This window comes from Talpa europaea (assembly GCF_964194135.1).
Source record: "Talpa europaea genome assembly, chromosome: 1".
In the NCBI taxonomy this organism is placed as follows: Eukaryota; Metazoa; Chordata; class Mammalia; order Eulipotyphla; family Talpidae; genus Talpa; species Talpa europaea.
In genome coordinates, this window is record NC_140073.1 from 57609765 (window position 1) to 57629544 (window position 19780).

Sequence of the window (19780 nt, forward strand, 5' to 3'; positions counted from 1 at the left end):
TGGCAATAATGGTTCATCATGATGGAAAAGTATCCTTCATGAGTAATCTGTGACAATTCTGCTTTTCTTCCAACTTTAGTTTTTATCTCCTTTTTTAAAAATTATTTTTTTTAATGCAAGAACTGGGGTGTAGGCCAGAGGTGTTAGGGGTGAGAGGATTCAACAGAGACACAGAGGCAGATCTACTGAAATATACCACTGAGGGGATGTGTGGGGAGACAGGAGAGGTCTGCTGTGCCATGTGGGTAAGCTCCCTAGCCAGGGATCGAACTCATGTCCAGTGGCTTGGTAGCACTGAGACTTTAACCCCTGTGCCACCAGGGAAGTCCTTTTATCTCCTTTTCAATGAAATTCCTGTCTACCCTTATATTAAGCACACTCTGCTCAACTTCTATGGCAGTTTGTATTATATTACTAACACTGAGTTATTCTTCAATATATATTATCCATACCTTGAGCACATTATGATTTGTATTTTTTTCTTTTAATATAAATATTATGCTTAATAACTACTTAGATTTTATTTTTAAAAATCATTACTAAGTATTCAGAACTTTAAAAAATTTAATCTACAAATATTTCTTATAAATTCAAAGCTTACACACCAAAACCCTAAAAGAAAATATTTTTAATGTAAATTTAAAGTATAAGTAATGATAATTACATTTCTATGGTAAACTTCTATTATCTCCCTAGACAGGAACTTTTCCTATTTCTGTTTTGGCAGTATGTGATACCTGCATTTGTTACATTGGGTTCTCAATATTTATTTTTCAGGTTTTTTTTTTTTTTTTTAATGGAAACTCAGGAGGCCAGAAATTATTAACTTTATTTTTGTAATCTGAACATTTTTTTTTTTTTTTGCAATATTGCAGTCATGTTTAAATTAACTGAATTAATTTCTCTGGTTTCTAGTAACTGTAATATGGTGCTGTTTTAGCATCTATTTGAATTGCATTCTATTTTTTTTTCCATTTGAAAATATATTTATTTGTTTAAAACTGTTTTTAGGGCATTGTAAAATATTTATCTTAATATTTGGAGGTCACTCATCACATGACCTAGGTTGCAATTTTAGTAAAGTATATTCTTTTCTGTCCTGCAAATTTTGTTTTTATAAAGGATCCAGTAAAATACTAGAGTTTTTACCTTACTTTTAATATATACTCTATTATTCAGTAGCTTCCATGTAAAAGCTAATTTAAGTGGGCAAAGTTGGTTGGATTAAACAAAAGAGTCTTTCTCTTTCCAGATTGCAGCAATTCTCCGAAAACGAAAATTAGACTATTATTTACACAAACTAGTCCCTGAGATCCTACAGTCTGCTTCATTTCTGACTGCTAATGGGGCCTTATATATGGCTTTCTTTTGCATTTTAAGGTTGGTACTCATAATCATCACTGGAAGGTAATATAAATTCCTTTATTGAAAGGGAAACAAACATTGATATAAATGTTATATAGGTCACTGCTTATATATCTTTTCTCTTTGGGAAATGTCGTTTATCTCAAAGAAAGCTCATAAAGCCAAGCATTGTGGGCCTTTTAACTAAAGATGTAATATAAAGTTGAAATTATTTTTGTGATTACATAGCAAAAGTGCTTTAATTTATCATTTTCTGAGACCTGCAATATTTACCAAGTTGATGAGGGTTTCTTAACTTTCCAGTTTTATATGTGAGAGATTTAAGACAGCTTTCCATGATATAGGTTAGGTCCTTATGCAGTGTACAAACTTCAAAAGGACTATAAAATGCTGTGTTTATATATAAAACATTAAGTGAGCTCCTGACATATTCCACTGATGAAGTGTTTGGTCCTGACTTAGTCTTATATAAATTAGTGTGCCACACTCTTCATATTATGAAGATGCAGTTAGAATTCAGTCTGTTTAGTGCTGTGATATATCTAACATATTTATTAGATATTTACTTTTTTATCTTTTTCTTCACCAATTATTTAAAACCTTTTTTTAATTTGTCATGTTAAAATACTGATTTTCCATTATCCTCATTTTGATGTTACCCATTTAGTATTGCCCAAATAGTTCTGAGGATATATTTTAGCTGTAATTACAAAAAGTTTCCAAATGTCTTTTCACAGAAGTTTTTCTTGTGGATTGTTAGTGTTTATAAACCTTTTGATTATGTAGCAAATAACTGATATGATTTATACCATTGAGTAAATCATACCTTTAAATTGACTTGAAGATCTATGTAAGAAAGTTTCTTTATTATGCCATCTCTGGAAAGTTTCTAATATTTCTTGGAACTCTTAAAATTATAAGGTCATTAGGTTTTAGAAGTAATAATTGCTATTGCAGCATATATCTTTATATTTTATGAACCTGTTTGGTTAACTTGTGGAAATGTAAAATATTTATAATATAGCAACATTTATGTTAACTCACTCACTGAATTACTTTCTTTTAATTTTTACACTCAGTAACATAAGTCCTTTGTGGATTTTATATTGGGTTGAGGACCATCTTCAGGCAGAAGATTTCTGGTGTTCATTTCAAAAATACTCATGTGCTTAAAAGACTTTTCTACTTTTTTTTTTTTTAATGATTTGATCTGTGATTCTTAATTCTTATCTGTATACATATCTCTATTCTAATAGTGTATCATTTATCAGTTGACCAACTTTGTTTAGATTAATGCTTGTAATTTTTATATGCTGCTTCCCCCTTTCTTAGGAACATATTGTTTTTAAAGGAAGAAAATCTTCCTAATATTTCCAAATTTTTTTTTTCCTTTTTTAAAAACCCAAGCCGTTAATGGCCATTTGTAATATGTGAAGCACTGTAGATCTTATTTTCAAAGGACATGTTGTAGTAAATGAAAAATGATGTATACATATAACTAAAAAATACTTTAACAAGTGCTGTAAGAAGTAGTTATTAAGGGTTGTGGAAGCATAGAAGGAAAAAATTTTTGATGCATGCATGTGTATTACACATGTTACATACATATGCATTCTCATGTACATGTTTATTATTATTATATGTTAGTAATCATTGTAATAATAGCTTATATTTTCTGAGTACTTTATGTGCCATGCATGGTACTGGGAAATGCCTCATGTGAACCTCTTAAAACTATATGAGATAGGTAATGTTCCCATTTAGTTTATAAGCAAGTTAAGAACACAGAGGGCTTGCATAGTGAGCAGGGCTGGATTCAGGGAATGTGTGAATGAATATGACTGACTAATGATTGAGATGAGTGATATCAGGATGGAGAGATGGGGAAGGGCTTAACGAAGGCAGGGACAGTAGGTTGGAAAAGAATTTGAGATATAAATTGCATGTGGAAAAATTAAGGGGATGACTTAATCTAAGAGAGGAGAAGCCAAAGATGTCTTAAAAGTGACACACATTTAGTGGATAGGTAGTTTGATACCATTAAACTAGGAAAATAGAGGAGAGAGAACACATTCATGAGCATAGGGGAAAGGATTTGGACTTGTTGAATTTGGACTGTGGGACATTTAGATAGAGGGTGACTTAGAGGGGGAATTTATTCATAATAGGTGAAATGACCAATTACAAATTTCATACAAACATTCCAAATTTGAATTTCAGGAAGATACTTGGAAAATTCTACTCATGGAGTCCTGGTTTTGGTGCCGCTTTGCCAGCATCTTATGTGGCCATTCTAATTGAAAGGAAAAGCAGGTAAAATTTTACATATTCAATAGAATTGATTTACTGTTCCCTACCCCAACTGGAAATTTTTTTTTTTATCATTTATTGTAGTACAGGGATGAGGAATGTTTCCAAGTATATTTTTTCAGTCTTACAGCTATTTGATTAAAAACTTAATTTTATACTAATATTATGGTTTATTAAGTCTGTAAAAATATAAAGATTGATATTATGGAGCAATAATACCTGGTATTCTCTTTACTGAAAGATTAACCTTCTCTCATAAGTCTAAGATATAAGACATGGCCTATACAAATTCTGATTAATGCCTTTCCATAATCATAACACCTTTAAGATTAAGTTAAGCCCATATATTACTACCTTTATTTATACAATGAGTAGTTTTGGTTTTAATTCTGCCACATAATTTTGTTATTTTTATTATGTTTGTCATTATTTGGTCTGTTTATTTGCTCTTACTTTTAACTTTGAAATGAATATGGATTCACAGAGAGTTGTACAAATAGTGCATGGAGTGATTTGAAACCTTAATCCAGTCTCCCCAATAAGAATGTGTAATATAACTGTATTATGATATAAAACCCGGAAATTGATATTACTTCAACTGAACTACAGACCTTATTTAGTATTCACCAGTTGTTAAAACCTCATCCTCATATATGTATCTGTATGGTCCTATGCAGTTTGTTCTCATGTGTATATTTAACTGCCTCCTCAATCAGGATACAAAGCTGTTTGATTACTACAAAGGATTTTCCTTGTTTTGTCCCTTTGTAATTAACTCCTTCCCCACCCCAAACCCGGTTCCTTTTTCCTGGTAAGCATGATTTGTTCTACACTTATATAGTGAAGTCATTTTGAGAAAGTTATATGACTGGAGTCAGAAAGCGTCTAACTTTTTATAAGCTTTTAAAAATAAACTTAATGTCCCTGACAGTCCATTCAAGTTGTTTTTTCTTATCACTAGTTTATTCCTTTTTATTGCTGAGTATTCTGTTATGTGGATTTACTTTTATTTGTTTATATATTTACCCATTGAAGGACATTTATAGTATTTCAGTTTTTCATTATTCATTCCAACCTGTGAACATAGTATGTCTCTCTGTTTATTTAGATTCCTTATTCTTTCATCAGTGTTTAGAATGTATAGAATATACATCCTGTACAAACTTCATTAGATTTACACTTAAATATTTCTCTTTTTATGAAAAATTGTATATGTTACTGTTATTTTTTGGTAACAGTTTTATTGAATTATAATTCATATTTCCTTGTTAACTTTTAAAATATATAATTCACTGTTTTTTAATATATTGACAAAGTTATGTAACCATCACTACAATTAATTTGGAACATTTTTCTTCTCAAAAATACCCCTCAAATTCTGTACCTGAAATCCTCATTCCTCATTTCTGTCTATAAATTTGGCTGGGACATTTTATGTAAATGTAATACAGCATGTGATTGTCACTGACTTCTTTCACATTGCATACTGTTTTCAGAGTTCATTGATGTATTTACAGTATTCATTGCTTTGTATTGCTGATAACAGTCTGTTCTGTGGATATAACACATTTATCTGTCAGTTCATGGAAGTTTGGATTGCTTTTATCTCCTGGTTATTAGGAATAATGCACATTCATGTACACCTTTTTTTGTGGACATGTTTTTTCATTTCTCTTTGGTATGTACCTACCAGTGGAGTTGCTGACTTCTATGTTTAACCTTTTTAGGAACTGCCAAAGTGTTTATCAAAGTGGTTACACCATATATCATTCCCTTCAGCATATATGAGGGGTCTAATTTCCCCACATCCTGGTTAGCACTTGTAATTTGTGTCTTTCTGATTATGATGATCCTAGTGAGTGTGAAGTGGTAGTTTAGATTTGCATTTCCCAGATGACTAGTGATATTGAGCAAACTTTTGTTATTTATTGGTCATATGTACATATTCTTTGGAGAGAAGTAGATCCTGATCCCTTCCCTGTATTTTTAATTAATTTATCTTCCTATTAAGTTGTAAGAGTTCTTTAGGTATTCCAGATATGTACTCTTTTACCATTTATATGAGTTACAAATGTTTTCTCCTATTAAGTGTTCTTTGAAGTGCAAATGTTTTTAATTTTGATAAATTCCTGATTATGCTTTTGGTGTCATATTTAAGAAACCATGACCAAGCTTAAGGTTGCAAAATGTACTTTTTTTAAATCTGACTACATAGTTTGTTTAGAGTGCATTACTAACAGCATGATGATAAACCGTCACAAATTTGTACCAAAAAGTGCATACTTAAAAAATTTGTTGTTTTTCACATGTAATTTAAGTATAGCATATTATTATTTGGTACTGTAGTCAAAGATGACGTTTAGATTCTTCAGCTTTGGGGCATTAAGTACCATGATTGAAATCAAAATGATTGTCTAGTTAGGCAGAGGTAAGAAATACAAAACAGTTTCTTTTTTTTCTGCTAGTTCTTTTTGCGGTAAGATCTATCTTCTGAACTGAGATATCAGTAAGAGGGAGACCTTCAGCAGCTTTCCAGGTCTTATTCTTGAGTATAACAGGGAACGACTAGAGAAGATCATCAGGAACACTGTAGGAATTACCACACAAATTCTCCCTTTGGATTTCCAAACCAGATGTCTCTGCCATGCTCACAGGTGACTTGTGTGGCAGGCATTGCTCTGGATCGTTTTTGAACCTTGATGACAGCGGCACCATGCTGCTGCTCCGTGGTGATGGATTCTGCCTTGAGCCACTGGTCATCTTTTGTCATCTTTTAAAGCTTCATAAACATCAACTTTCTTTCCTTGCAGTTTCACCTTGGCACGGCTGACGTTTGGATACTGAGTTGAGGAATGGTTTCCTCAAATAATGGTATTCTTCATAACATTAGAAGTTACACCAAGTTTAAGAGCAACTTGCACTTTAGCTTGGTTGTGATCCAAATGCATGAACAGCTGAAGTTCTCCTTGGAGATGGATGATGCTGACAGTTGCTATTGGCTGCATTTGCCACTGTGAGAACTGACTGACTTCTTGGCATATTTCTCTAACGCTGTACCCTGACACTTGAAGATTTTCACATTTGCTTGAATAAACCTTTCCTTTCCATGCTATACCTTTTTGGGGTGGAGCCCATAAGAATGGCCACATGCAAGTCTTTGATATTAACCTTTTCCTTAGCTGTTGCCGTAACTTTTAAGAGGGGAAGGACCCAGTCTTGCAGTTCTATTAGGATACCCATCACACGAGTAACACCCAACAACACAGGGAATAAAAGCTGATCTTTACCAAGGACTGACCCATTTCCAATGCCGTACAGCAGTGACTATGCAATTTGACCAGCTGCTTCAGTCGCAAGGACTGCGATTGGTTCAAACATGACTTGGAACTTTGTAGACAATTTCTGCACCTGCAAAATGAGAATTGGAAGTCAGGTTGGAACCATGGAACTTTCAGTTTTCTTATAAAAATTTTACGTATTTAGCTCATATTTAGGTCTTTCATCTGGTTTGAGGTAGGCAATGTATTATCCTTTTTTAAATTTTTTATTTTATTTTATTTTATTTTTTAAAAGATTATTTATTTAGACAAGCACTGGGTATAGTCAGAAGCGCGGGAGGGTGAGAGAATTCACCAGAGCCAGAGCGGGGAGCAGAACAAGCAGACTGACAAAATATACTGCTGAGGGGAGCAGCAGGCCAACAGGAGGGGTCTGTCGCACCATGTGGGACCCTCGCTGGAGGCCAAGGATCGAACCTGTGCTGCTGAGGCTGCGAGCAGCTTCACAGCCCAGCGCTCAACCACTGCACCACCAGGGGAGGACCTTTTTATTTTTTAAAAGAAACCTTTCTTTAAAATTGTATTCTTGTGAACAGAGGAAGCATTTTCAGTTTTTAGTTTGAAGTCTATTTTATCCGATGTAAGTATAGTGTTCCTGCCTTCTTTTTTGATCCATTTGCTTATTTTCCTCAGTTCATTGTTTAAATATTTTTTCCCTTTTTACTTTTTCTCTTAATTCTTTAAGGTTTTTTTTTTTTTTTTTTTTTTTAATGGCAATTGAATTCTTTCTCTGCCAGGCAGAGATAGTCTTCTATGCTCATATTATTGGGTTCTGGAGGTTTCTTTCAGTGGTATATTTTCCCCTGAGGAGCATTTTGATTGCTTGTGCTTTTCTTTCTTCCTCTTTGCCTTTGCCTTTGCTCTCTTTGTAGTGCCCCATTGTCACTGGTGCTGGGGGCAGGCCTCTGAGTTCCCTTGCTGAGGTGTGGGCATGTGTGCCTGGTGTCTGAGCTGTTGTGGCTGGTGAGTGGGGGTGCAGTGGTCTCCCTCCTTCCCCCCGCTTTCTCCAGCTGGACCCCTGCTCTGGACAGGTGGTACCTCCTGTAGCCCTTCCCAGGTCATTGGTGGCTGCCAGGCTTGGAAGTTGGGGCTCCTGCATTTCCCACCTGGGTGCGTGTCTGGACACTCTTCTGTTGTGGTAGATGTTGTCTGAGCTGTGATTTACTCCAGGACCCCCTTCCTTTTCAGCCCCCACCAAGTAGGACAGGGTCTGACATCTCAGCCTGTGGTAATCGAGAGCCCCGTGTGGAGCACGCAACTTTGACACACGCTGAGGCCAGTCTGCTGGGAGTTGCCTGCAGGCTGGGGGTGCTCTCTGTTGAACTGTGGGTCACTCTGGGCGTGTGAAAGGAGTGAAGGTGGGAGAAAGAAGAAAGGGGAAGGGTATGGGGAAGAGGAAGTGGAAGAGGAAGAGGAGGAGGAAGAGGAGGAGGAGGAAGAAGAAAGGGAAGAGAAAGAGGAGGAGGAGGAAGAGGAAAAGGAAGTGGAAGAGAACCCTACTGTTTCTGTCACCAGAGACAGAGTGGGGAATAGAACGGGTAAATCTACTGAAATACACTGCCGAGGGGAACAGCGGGCCAGCAGGAGAGGTCTGCTGTGCCATGTGGGTAGCTCCCCAGCCAGGGATCGAGTTCAGGTGGCAGTGGTGCTAGCACTGAAACTTAACCCATAGGCCACCACTGAGGCCTTAATAGACCTTTCTTTTTAGCACTGAATTCTCTTCCATTATCTGTATCACAGTTTATTTATCTGTTGACTTGCTGAAGGTCATCTTGGTTGCTTCCAGTTTTTGGCAATTACGAATATATCCCTTATCCATATAAGGGTTTTTGTGTTTGGGTTTTTTCTTTTGGGTAAATAACAAGAGGTGTGATTGTTGGGTCTCTAATATACTGTTTTCTGACTTGTTGTACTTGTTCTTTGTTCTGACTTTTGTCTTCACTCCTATTCTGTCCTTGTGCTTGTAATTGAGCATTTGGTATGGATTCATTTTCTCTCCTTTCTTAGCATAGCAGTTATACTTTTCATTTAAAATTTTTTAGTGGTTATACTAGTTTTTGCAATACACATTAACAACTAACCCAATTCCACTTTCAAATAACACTGACTTTCATGAGGTAGTGAGGGTATGTACCTTATAACAAAATCCTAATTCCTTTTGTTCCTTATATCATTTCTGTCATTTACTACATTAATCATACAGAAGCTATAAGCATACACAAGGTTTATACATAATCAGATACATTGTTGCTATTCTAAATAAACTGTTATGTTAGAGCAATTAATAAGAAAAATTTTTGTTTCACCACCACTTATTCTTTCATTGGTATCCTATCTTTATATAGATTTAAGTTTTGAATTTGTATTACTTTCCTTTTCTATAGATAATTTAGAGGGTTTTTTTGTGAAGGTGCATACAAATTCTTAATTTTTGTTTGAGAAAGTATCTAATTCACTTTTTAAAAAAGATTTATTTATTTATTTATACAAGAACCGTGGTACAGGCCAGATGCACAGGAGGGTGAGAGGATTCACCAGAGACCTAGTGGGGAACAGAACAGGCAGACTGATGACATACACTGCTGAGGGGAGCAGCAGGCGAGGCAGGAGAGGTCTGCGCGCCACATGGGACCCTCGCCGGCCAGCTGGGATTGAACCGGTGCTTCAGAGGTTGCGGACAGCTTTACAGTGCTGTGCTCAACCACCTGCGCCACCAGGGGAGGCCTTGTAATTCACTTTTGAAGGATAATTTTGCAGGGTACAGGGTTCTAGATTGGTGGCTTTTATCTCTCAACACTTTAAATATTTCACTTGATTGTCTTCTTGTTTGTATGGTTTCTACAAAGTCAAATATCATTCTTATCTTTTTTCCTCTATAGGTTAAAAAGTCCATGTATTTTTTTCCTCTGATATTTATCCTTGATTTTCTGTAGTCTGAGTATATTATACTCAGGTGCAGTTTTTCATTTTTTTTTGCTGTGGCATTTATCTCGCTTGCTGTTGTCTGAGTTTCCAAATCTGTGGTTTGGTGTCAAACGTTAATTTAAGAATAGTTTCGGTCATCAATGTTTCAAATATTTCTTTTATTCTTGATGTTTTGCCAATCTTTTATACATGTCATACTGTTTGTAGTTGCCCCGCAGTTGTTGGATAGTCTAATCTGTTTTCAGTTTCTTTGCTTTTTAATTTACAAGGATTCTACTGATAGAAATCCTTGTAAGGAGTCTTTCCTCACTTCTGTTCAGTTTACTAATAATTCTATCAAAGACCTTCTTCAGTTCTATTACTGTTTTTTTTTCAAATTGGTTATTAGGATTTCCATCTCTGCTGTCTACTTAGTTCCCTTAGCATAGTAATCGTTGCTTTCAGTTTCTGGTCTGATAATTACATCATCTATGTGATGTTTGATGCCTGTTCTGTCTCTTCAAATTGTGTTTTTTGCTTTTTTGTATGCTTTGTCTTTTTGTGTGTGTGTGTGTGTACTCAGAAGTGATGTACTGCATTAAAGGAAGGACTGAATGTAATGTGATGGTGAGGTGTTGGGGGAGAGTAAGCATTCTGTAGTCCTATGATTAGGCTTTAGTATTGTGGTGAGCCTGTGTCTCTTGACTGTGAACTTTGTAAGTGTTGTCTTTTCTCCTTTTGGTAGTATAGAATGACTAGAGTGTGGGGCTGGAGTTGAGTATTTTTCTCCTGCTAGGTGGAATTCTACACCCTGCTGGGTTGGGCATTTCCCTTCCCCACTCTAGTTAGGCTCTCAGAATACTTTAGCAGGTTAAACTAGTTACCCCTTGAGGTCAAGTCTTGTTCAGAGAGTGCTCTGGCTTATTTCAAGATGGTTCACTTCCCTCATCTTGGGAGCACAGAGGATTTTTTTCTGATACTTACTGTGGGAACGTAGTCAAGCTTTTGGAGGTAAAACTCACAAAAGTTGCTTTATGACTGGTACCCCGGAATTTTCAACTCTGACTTGTCCACACTAAGCCTCCTGCTATTCATCAACGACACTTTAGGCTTTCTTACCCTGGCTATCATTCCCTTCTAAGATTCAGTTGATGAGTTTTTGCTCTGGTGAGTTGTGACTCTGTATCTCCCTACTCAGTTTGCTCAGCTTCCTTTCTTTCCTTTCTTTCTTTCATTTATATATACAAGCATTTGGTACAGTCAGAAGCACGGGAGGGTGAGAGAATTCACCATTGCCAGAGCAGGGAACAGAACAGGCAAACTGACTAAATACACTGCTGAGGGGAGCAGCGGGCGCGGCAGGAGAGGTCTGTGTGCCATGTGGGACTGTAAGGGCAGGACCGACCACAGTGCAGGTTTTCTGATCCCATGCAGACTGGGTAAAGGAGGAGTCAGAGTCCTCAGTAGTTTTGCAGGTTTTTTATTTGGGGTTCACCAGGCATATGGCAAGCAGGGGTGCTGGCTGGGGGGGCTGGGAGGCCTACCAGCCTCCCAGCCCGCCAGCAAGTCTTCACTCTATCTGGGCTGTCTAGCGTTCGTTCTGCTGCTTCTCAGCTTCTCTTTTGGCTTCTGCTTCAGCTTCTGCTGCTGTACTGGTGCTGCTGCTACTGCTGCTGCTGCTGCTGGCGTCCCCGTGACGCCGCCCTTAAAAAAGCACAGTCTTAACTCAGCTGAATCCCATCTACCTATGCCCACACCCTATTCCAGGTGCCCGCCATCAGGCATGCATTCAGGACAAGGATCCATCATCTATCCTGATGGCGGAAGGGCAGAAAAGCCTGATATTTTCTTTACCCTACAGTCCACCCCCTCAGGGTTTTCTGCCATACAGTCTATACATATATATACAATTTTCTTATCAAACATAAACAATGCAGCCATGGCCCACAAAAGCAAATACATCACAATATAACAAAATACAATATAACAAAATACAACAGAACACAAATAAGTCCAGGCAGGGCACCAACCTAGTGCAAAAGACAATTATTGGTACCAGCAGATGAGCCGCCAAATCTGCTGCCGAAGGCACTGCTCATACGAGGGAGGGGAAATCACTCACGGCATCTACTATATCACACCAGGAGCTGTCAGGCTTCCTGGCCTTCTCTGGCTGTAGTCTCGGCTACAAGGCACACACAGCATCCACCCCCAGGATGCACTAGCTCTGGGATTGGCAATTTTATTCTGTTGGGGGTAATCGCCAACCCTCAGGGTTTCTGTCTGCAGTCACTCCAACACTCGGCCTTCACAGCCACCCATGCGACTCGCAGACCCCTGCACTCAAGCCAACCCACTGCACAAGCACATGGGTCGGGGATCCAAACTCTACATTTGGCTTGGGCTCCACCCCAAGCCACGTTCCCTACCCGTCCCCCAAGGACAGTTTCCTCAGCTCCTCACCCTCACTCAAGAATGAGCAGGGCATCACCCACAGGTGATTTTACGAGACTCACAGTTCTTCAGCATACCCAGGCTGCTTAACAGCCGCTCAGGGCTTCTCAACTTAGCATCAGTACCAGCTTTTGCCTTCTTAGTTGGCTTTTCTCCTCCACCTGGCTGCTGGGCATAACAGGCTGCTTTTGGCCATCCAGGCCCACTGGCCACCCCTAGATTCCCATCTCCTGGGGTTTACAAACAAAACTGTTCCACCCCCAGGGTCCCAAAACATATCAACCTGCAAGGTCCTCCGCCTTCTGGCAGGATTGCCAGTCCAAGTCCATCAGTCCATCAGTTCAAGTCCATTGGCCTCCGGCCTGCTGCCTCAGGGGTCATTGGCTGGTCCTTTCCGGTGTCGTTGGCTGGTCCTCTCGGGCGTCTCCTCCATGCGAAGTCTCGTCCCACAGCTTCAGACCGTATCCAACCTCTGTGCCGCCATGGCGCCTCCAGCGTCATCACAGGCAGTCTGTTCTCCTTAGTCCCTCCAGGTCTTCGGAGGGCTCCAATACCCGTCTACATGGATCTTGCCGACTTACGCCAATTTGTAAGGGGCAGGAACGGACTGGGCACAGTGCAGGTTTTCTGATCCCATGCAGACCGGGTAAAGGAGGAGTCAGAGTCCTCAGTAGTTTTGCAGTTTTTTTATTTGGGGTTCACCAGGCATATGGCAGGCAGGGGTGCTGGCTGGGGGGCTGGGAGGCCTACCAGCCTCCCAGCCCCCCAGCAAGTCTTCACTCTATCTGGGCTCTCTAGCGTTCGTTCTGCTGCTTCTCGGCTTCTCTTTCGGCTTCGGCTTCTCTTTCGGCTTCGGCTTCTGCTGCTGCTGCTGCTACTGTTGCTGCTGCTGGCGTCCCCGTGACGCCGCCCTTAAAAAAGCACAGTCTTAACTCAGCTGAATCCCATCTACCTATGCCACACCCTATTCCAGGTGCCCGCCATCAGGCATGCATTCAGGACAGGGATCCATCATCTATCCTGATGGCGGAAGGGCAGAAAAGCCTGATATTTTCTTTACCCTACAGGGACCCTTGCCGGTGGCCAGGGATCGAACTGGTGCTGCAGAGGCTGCTGGCAGCTTCGAGGCCCAGTGCTCAACTGCTGTGCCACCAGGGGAGGCCCTAGTTTGCTCAGCTTTCTACTTGGTGTTAGGACTGGATGATGACTTCTAAGTTCTTCACATGGAAAACAAGAAACTGGGAGAACTTTCTTTTTTTAGAATTCCTTTCTAATGTATTTTTTCCCTTTTTTTTAAGTGCTAGCTTGCTCTACAGACTATAATATATATTGTATGTATATATCTAACTTTATATCTTCTTAATGTTAATATTTCATCACCTTGCAGAATTATGAAAATATGTGTAGGGTAAATGGTAGTCAGGCTTTTGTGCCCTCCCACTGTTAGGACTGATGATGGATCCCTGCGGTTCCTACTGCATGCCTGATAGCAGACACCTGGAGCAGGGTGTGGGCAGACGTATGTGGGTACACCTGGGCTGAGAGACTGGGCTCATAAGGGCAGCGTCACGGATGCCAGCGGGGAGTGGAACCTGAAGAGACAGAACGAGAACATGAGACAATGCCAGAGAGCCCAGGAAGAATGAAGATTTGCCTGGGGTTGGGAGGCCTGCCAGCCTCCTGGCCCCCAGCACCCCTGCCTTCCGTGTACTGGCAGAATCCCAATAAAAGCCTGAAAAAAGCCACCAAGTACTCCAGGACCCTCCTCATTTACCCCGTCTGCTCCAAATCATAGAAAACCTGCACTGTGCCTCCTGCCACTACAATATGTTTAAGTCCATTTTAGAGGCTACTTACCATAGAATCAATCTCTCTCTGTCTTCTCTTTTTTTTTTCCTAGTGAATAATTACTCTGTGTAGGGTAAGTAAATGATATCAGGCTTTTCTGCCCTCCCGCCATTAGGATCAATGATGGATCCTTGTGGTCCTGAATGCATGCCTGATGGCGGGCACCTGGAGTAGGGTGTGGGCATAGGTGATGGGATTCACCTGGGCTAAGACTGGGCTTATAAGGGCGGCATCACAGAGACGCCAGCAGAAGCAGAGAGCAGAACCAAGAGAAGCAGAGAACGAACAAAAGAACCATGAGAAGAGCAGAGAAACAGAAACCACCAGAGAAGGCCGGAGAGCCCAGATAGAGTGAGGACTTGCTGGGGGCTGGGAGGACTGCCAGCCTCCCGGCCCCCCGGCACCACTGCCTGCTGTGTACCTGGTAAATCCCAATAAAAACCTGAAAAGCCACTGAGCATTCCAGGGCTCTCTCCTCCTTTACCCCGTCTGCTCGGATCATAGAAAACCTGCTCCATGCCATTCCTGCTCTTACACTCTGGCACCACAAATTCAATAGCCCTTTTTTTTAAAGTATTATTTATATAAGAATCAGGGTGCAGGCCAGATGCGCAGGAGGGTGAGAGGATTCACCAGAGCTAGAGCGGGGAACAGAACAGGCAGACAGACTGAAATGCACTGCTGAGGGGAGCAGCGGGTGTGACAGGAGAGGTCTGCTGTGCTATGTGGGACCCTCGCCTGGCGGCCGGGGATTGAAACTGCACTGCAGAGGCTGTGGACAGCTTCACAGCGCGGGGCTCAACCGCCTGCGCCACCAGGGGAGGCCCTCAGTAGCCCATTCTTACCCACTGATTTGTAATGCCCCTTCTCATATATATATGTTTTAATGTGTGTGTTATTGAACTCCTAATTGCTTTCTGTTGATGTATTAATCTAGATCTTGTTCTCACAATCATAGTTTAAAAAAATCAGATTTTTCTTTGAAGGTTAACATTTGTTTGAGTACAGTGATACCAAAGTAAAATTCATACTAAAAGCTGTAACTTTTTAAGAGGTAAAGTGAGGTTTCCTAGAAGTGGTAACTTGGTGTAGGGGCAGGATGGGACACTGAGCAGGTTTTCTGATCCAGCAGACTGGGTAAAGGAGGAGTCCTGGAGACCTTGGTGGGTTTTCAGGCTTTTATTGGGATTTACAGGGTACATGGCAGGTAGGGGTGCTGGGGGGCCAGGAGGCTGGCAATCCTCTCAGCCCCAGCAAGTTTTCACTCTTTCTGGGCTCTCTGGCGTTCTCTCTGCTTCTCTGCTCCTGCTGGTGTCCCCGTGACACCCTCCTTAAAAGCCCAGTATTAGCCCAGGTGAATCCCATCTACCTATGCCCACCACCTACTCCAGGTGCCGCCATCAGGCATGCATTCAGGATGCAGATCTGTCATCTATCCAAATGGCGGGAGGGCAGAAAAGCCTGATACTTTTTTACCTTACCCTACACTTGGATTTTGGTTAGTAGTTTATTTGATGGTCTTTTTCTGCTTTTATTTAAATGAGCTATCAAACTTGTTTTATTTGTACACACAAGGTAGTTGTAGAAGGTTTGTAGGTCTTAGAGGTTTTGACCTGTTTTAAATGCTAAATGGAGTAGTTTTACTGTTTTAAAAACCTAATCAAATTTTAAGTCTAGCTTCTTTATAGTTCCTGAAGAAAAATTGATCCTTACTTTTGATGTGATTTTTAGGTAGTCATACTTTTTGTGATGTGTGTTTACTTCTCTTGCTTATTAGGTGATACTATACCTGTAAATAGCCCTTTGGTTTCTTTGTTGAGAGTTGCATATGTATATGTATATCAACAACAAATCCTGGCTTGGGTCTAATTTATGACCTTAAATTTTAGTTTTTCAGTAATGTTCAGAAGCTGGTGACATTTTTTTAAAAAAGTTAAAGGTTATTAGAGTTGATCTGAAAACATGGAAAAGGCTATAAATCTTTTTGATTTATATCTTGTGTGTTTTATAGTGTGTCTTATTTTAATCAGTTCTGGTCTGTTGTGTAAAATTTAACAGTGGTCTGTAGGGTCAGGAATACCACAGTGTGGGTTTTCTGATCCAGCAGACCGGGTAAAGGAGGAGTCAGAGTCCTAGAGCCCTCAGTGGCTTTTTGCAGTCTTTTATTGGGGTTTACCAGGTACAGAGCAGGCAGGGGTGCTGGGGGTGCCGGGAGGCTGGCAGGCCTCTCAGCAAGTCTTCACTCTATCTGGGCTCTCTCCCGCGTTCTCTGCTTCTGCTGCTTCTCTTTCGGCTTCTGCTGGCGTCCCCGTGATGCCGCCCTTAAAAGCCCAGTCTCAGCCAAGGTGAATCCCATCTACATCTGCCCACACCCTACTCCAGGTGCCGCCATCAGGCATGCATTCAAGACCGCAAAGATGCATCATCTATCCTGATGGCGGGAGGGCAGAAAAGCCTGACATTTTTCCTTACCCTACAGGTCTTATTTGGCTTGAAAGTGTAGTTTTTTCTTAAATTTCACTAACAATAAACAATAAAAAAACTCATTATCATGTTCCCTTAGTAGATTATAAATAATTTACAAAAGTTGAAGTTTCCTATGTTTAAAAATTATCATATCCAGTACCTAAAATGAAGTGTAGTAACATTCTAGTTTTTAGTTTAAGGAGAAACTTTATAATAATGCCTTTAATTCATAAAGAAAATTTAACTACATGTGATGGAGATTGTTATTACATTCCTGGAAATGTTAAGTCTAGCCTTAGGAAAAGTGTGGTAGTTGTAAAAGTAAAATTGGAATTTTTCCTTACTAGAGATTGTCATTGAAGCTATTGGGGAAGATTTAGAATTTAAAAGCTCAGAATTAAGTAGAGATCTGAGCTTGAAGTTGGTAAACAGCAGCATAAGTCATTATCCATTGAAATGTATATACATTTCATCTTTTCTAAAATAAATATCAGAAGAGTTGGTCAAACATAATTTGGAGGATTAGCAGTTTTCTTTTCCCCAAATGAGCAAATAGTGATTGTCCTAAGTTTTAAAACTCTAAAGCTTTATTTAATAGTAATCTGAGATTACATTTTATACTCAATTGTATAACCACTTTCAAAAGGCATTTAATGAGATAAGGATGTACATTATGGTTATATACACATACATGTGCACACATGCACATAGCTTGATGGATATATACGTACATAAGTGAACATTTATTTTTACTCATAAAGGCTTCATCTGTGTTGGTATAACTTTATTTTCTTTGCAATTCTTATTCTCCTTTTCTCCCATCCATCCATCCATCCATCCATCCATCCATCCACCCATCCATCCACCCACCCACCCACCCATCCACCCATCCATCCACCCACCCACCCACCCACCCATCCACCCACCCATCCACCCATCCATCCATCCATCCACCCATCCACCCACCCACCCACCCACCCTTCCATCCATCCACCCACCCACCCACCCACCCTCCCATCCATCCATCCATCCATCCATCCATCCATCCATCCATCCATCCATCCATCCATCTTCCTTTCTCCCTCCCTCCCTCTACAGAGTTAAGTTTGTTTTGCCAGCTAGTTCCTGACACCTTGTAAGAAGGCAGTTTACTTAAATCTTAATTGCATCACTGTGGGGTTCTGAGCTTTGAAGTTGGTTTCCAGGGTTGCTTTAAAATTAGTGCCACAAAGAACTGTGATCATAGTAATTCAGCAGGAAGCATTGGTAACACTGTAGTTCATTCTTAGGAGGGCAGTAAGAACTAGTCTTCTCTTTCTTTTACTAAGAAGTCCTTTGTAGTTTGGAAAGAAGCTGTTCTGGTGGGCTTTATTTTGTGGAATTGCTATGAAACTTTCTTTGATATTTAGTCTAAGTTAAAACTGCAGGGGGCTTGAACATGAAAAAAGATTAAAATATAAAAAAATGGTCATTGTTTTAAGCATACCCATGGATTAAGTCGTTACAATTGACTTGTGAAACTCCTAAGCAGATATGACTAAAATGAATGGACTATAATATTTGAATAAAACCAAACCATGTATTTGGTTGGTAAATTCTTGTTGTATTTAATTTTTAGCATCATGTTATTTTCACAGGAAGAAAATGAAACTACTTTGTATTCTGAAAAGGTTGCTATGTATTACCTACTTTATATAATAGATTTATCATAGACTTGCATTAGACTGAAGCTTATCTATTCCTATATCTTAAGGAAGTATTTTAATATAATTCTAAAACATTCTAACAGATGAAAATTTGTTTTTATCTGAAAGATTTTCTGAGATGATTAAAGAACATTGCTTAGTAAATCATTATAGTGTTTAGAAACTTTCACTAAATTTTTCCTTACCTGTAGAATACATGTGTATATATTATATATATACATATATATGCATATATGTAAATATTTAGATAAATATTCAGAAGTATATATAATATATATAAATATTTAGAAGTTACGCTCTTATTACTGTACTCTTTAGTAACCTTAACTATGGAATGTGTTATAATCAGTGTCATTCTGTAGGATAAGTGAAAATTATCAGGATTTTCCACCCTCCTGCCATTAATTAGCATTAATGGTAGATCCCTGCGATCCTACATGCATGCCTGATGGTGGGCATCTGGAGTGGGCTGTGGGTGTGCATAAGTGGGTGCACCTGGGCTGAGAGACTGGGCTTATGAGGGCGGTGTCATGGGGACGCCAGAGAACGAGCGGTAGAACGAGAGTAGCACCAGCAGAGAAGCAGAGATTAGAGCCAGAGAGCCCAGAAAGAGTGAAGACTTGGGGGCATGGGAGTGGGGGTACGCTGCCATGTATCCTGGCGCCACACTACAAATGGTGTAAAAAGCTCAATAAAAGCCTGAAAAGCCACTGAGAGCTCCAGGACTCTCCTTTACCCATCTGTCGGGGTCATAGAGCACATGCACTGTGCCTTGCTGGCACTATATGTGCAAAAGCTGAGGTTAGCTACAGAATATAGCTAAAGTTTCCAGGGAAAAAGGCACTATTGGTCATCTCAGACAGCAGTGTTGTTAGGTAATAATAATAATATTTGGAACTTCAGCAGAATGTAAGGATACCTTTTAATCTACTAAAATGGTAAGGAAATTTCTTTTATTATTTTCCAATAGCAACAATGATACTCCGATTGCATAGTTTGTTCTTACAACAGTGGTTCTTAATACTTTTTTTAGGTTGTACCCCTTGATGTGCATATTCATTGAAATTTTGCATACAAGGCGGAGATTTTCCTTCCTTACCCTTCAAAGAATAAGCTTATTTGTGGTTTAAAGATGTACTTTAGATGCACTCAATGTACTTTAGATTACTTATTCACTGAGCTTCACCAATGTTCTGACCTAGTGATTCTGATCAGAATTGCAGTATTTTTATATCAGAATTAAAAAAAAAATTCTTGTATTTCTTGACCTCAGACCTCAACTTTTTTTTTTTTTTTTAAGATTTATTTATTTATACAAGAACTGGGGCACAGGCCAGAGGCACTAGAGGGTGAGAGAATTCACCAGAGACTGAGTGGGGAACAGAACAG

General features: G+C 39.6%; 1 pseudogene across 1 annotated transcript; it reads right to left on the bottom strand.

Moving 5' to 3' along the window:
• Positions 1–6093: 6093 nt before the first annotated feature.
• LOC311182452 (malate dehydrogenase, cytoplasmic-like) lies at positions 6094–7746 on the bottom strand (annotated as a pseudogene). Its single transcript has one exon. The product of its transcript is annotated as a malate dehydrogenase, cytoplasmic-like (transcript).
• Between the last annotated feature and the right edge of the window lie 12034 nt (positions 7747–19780).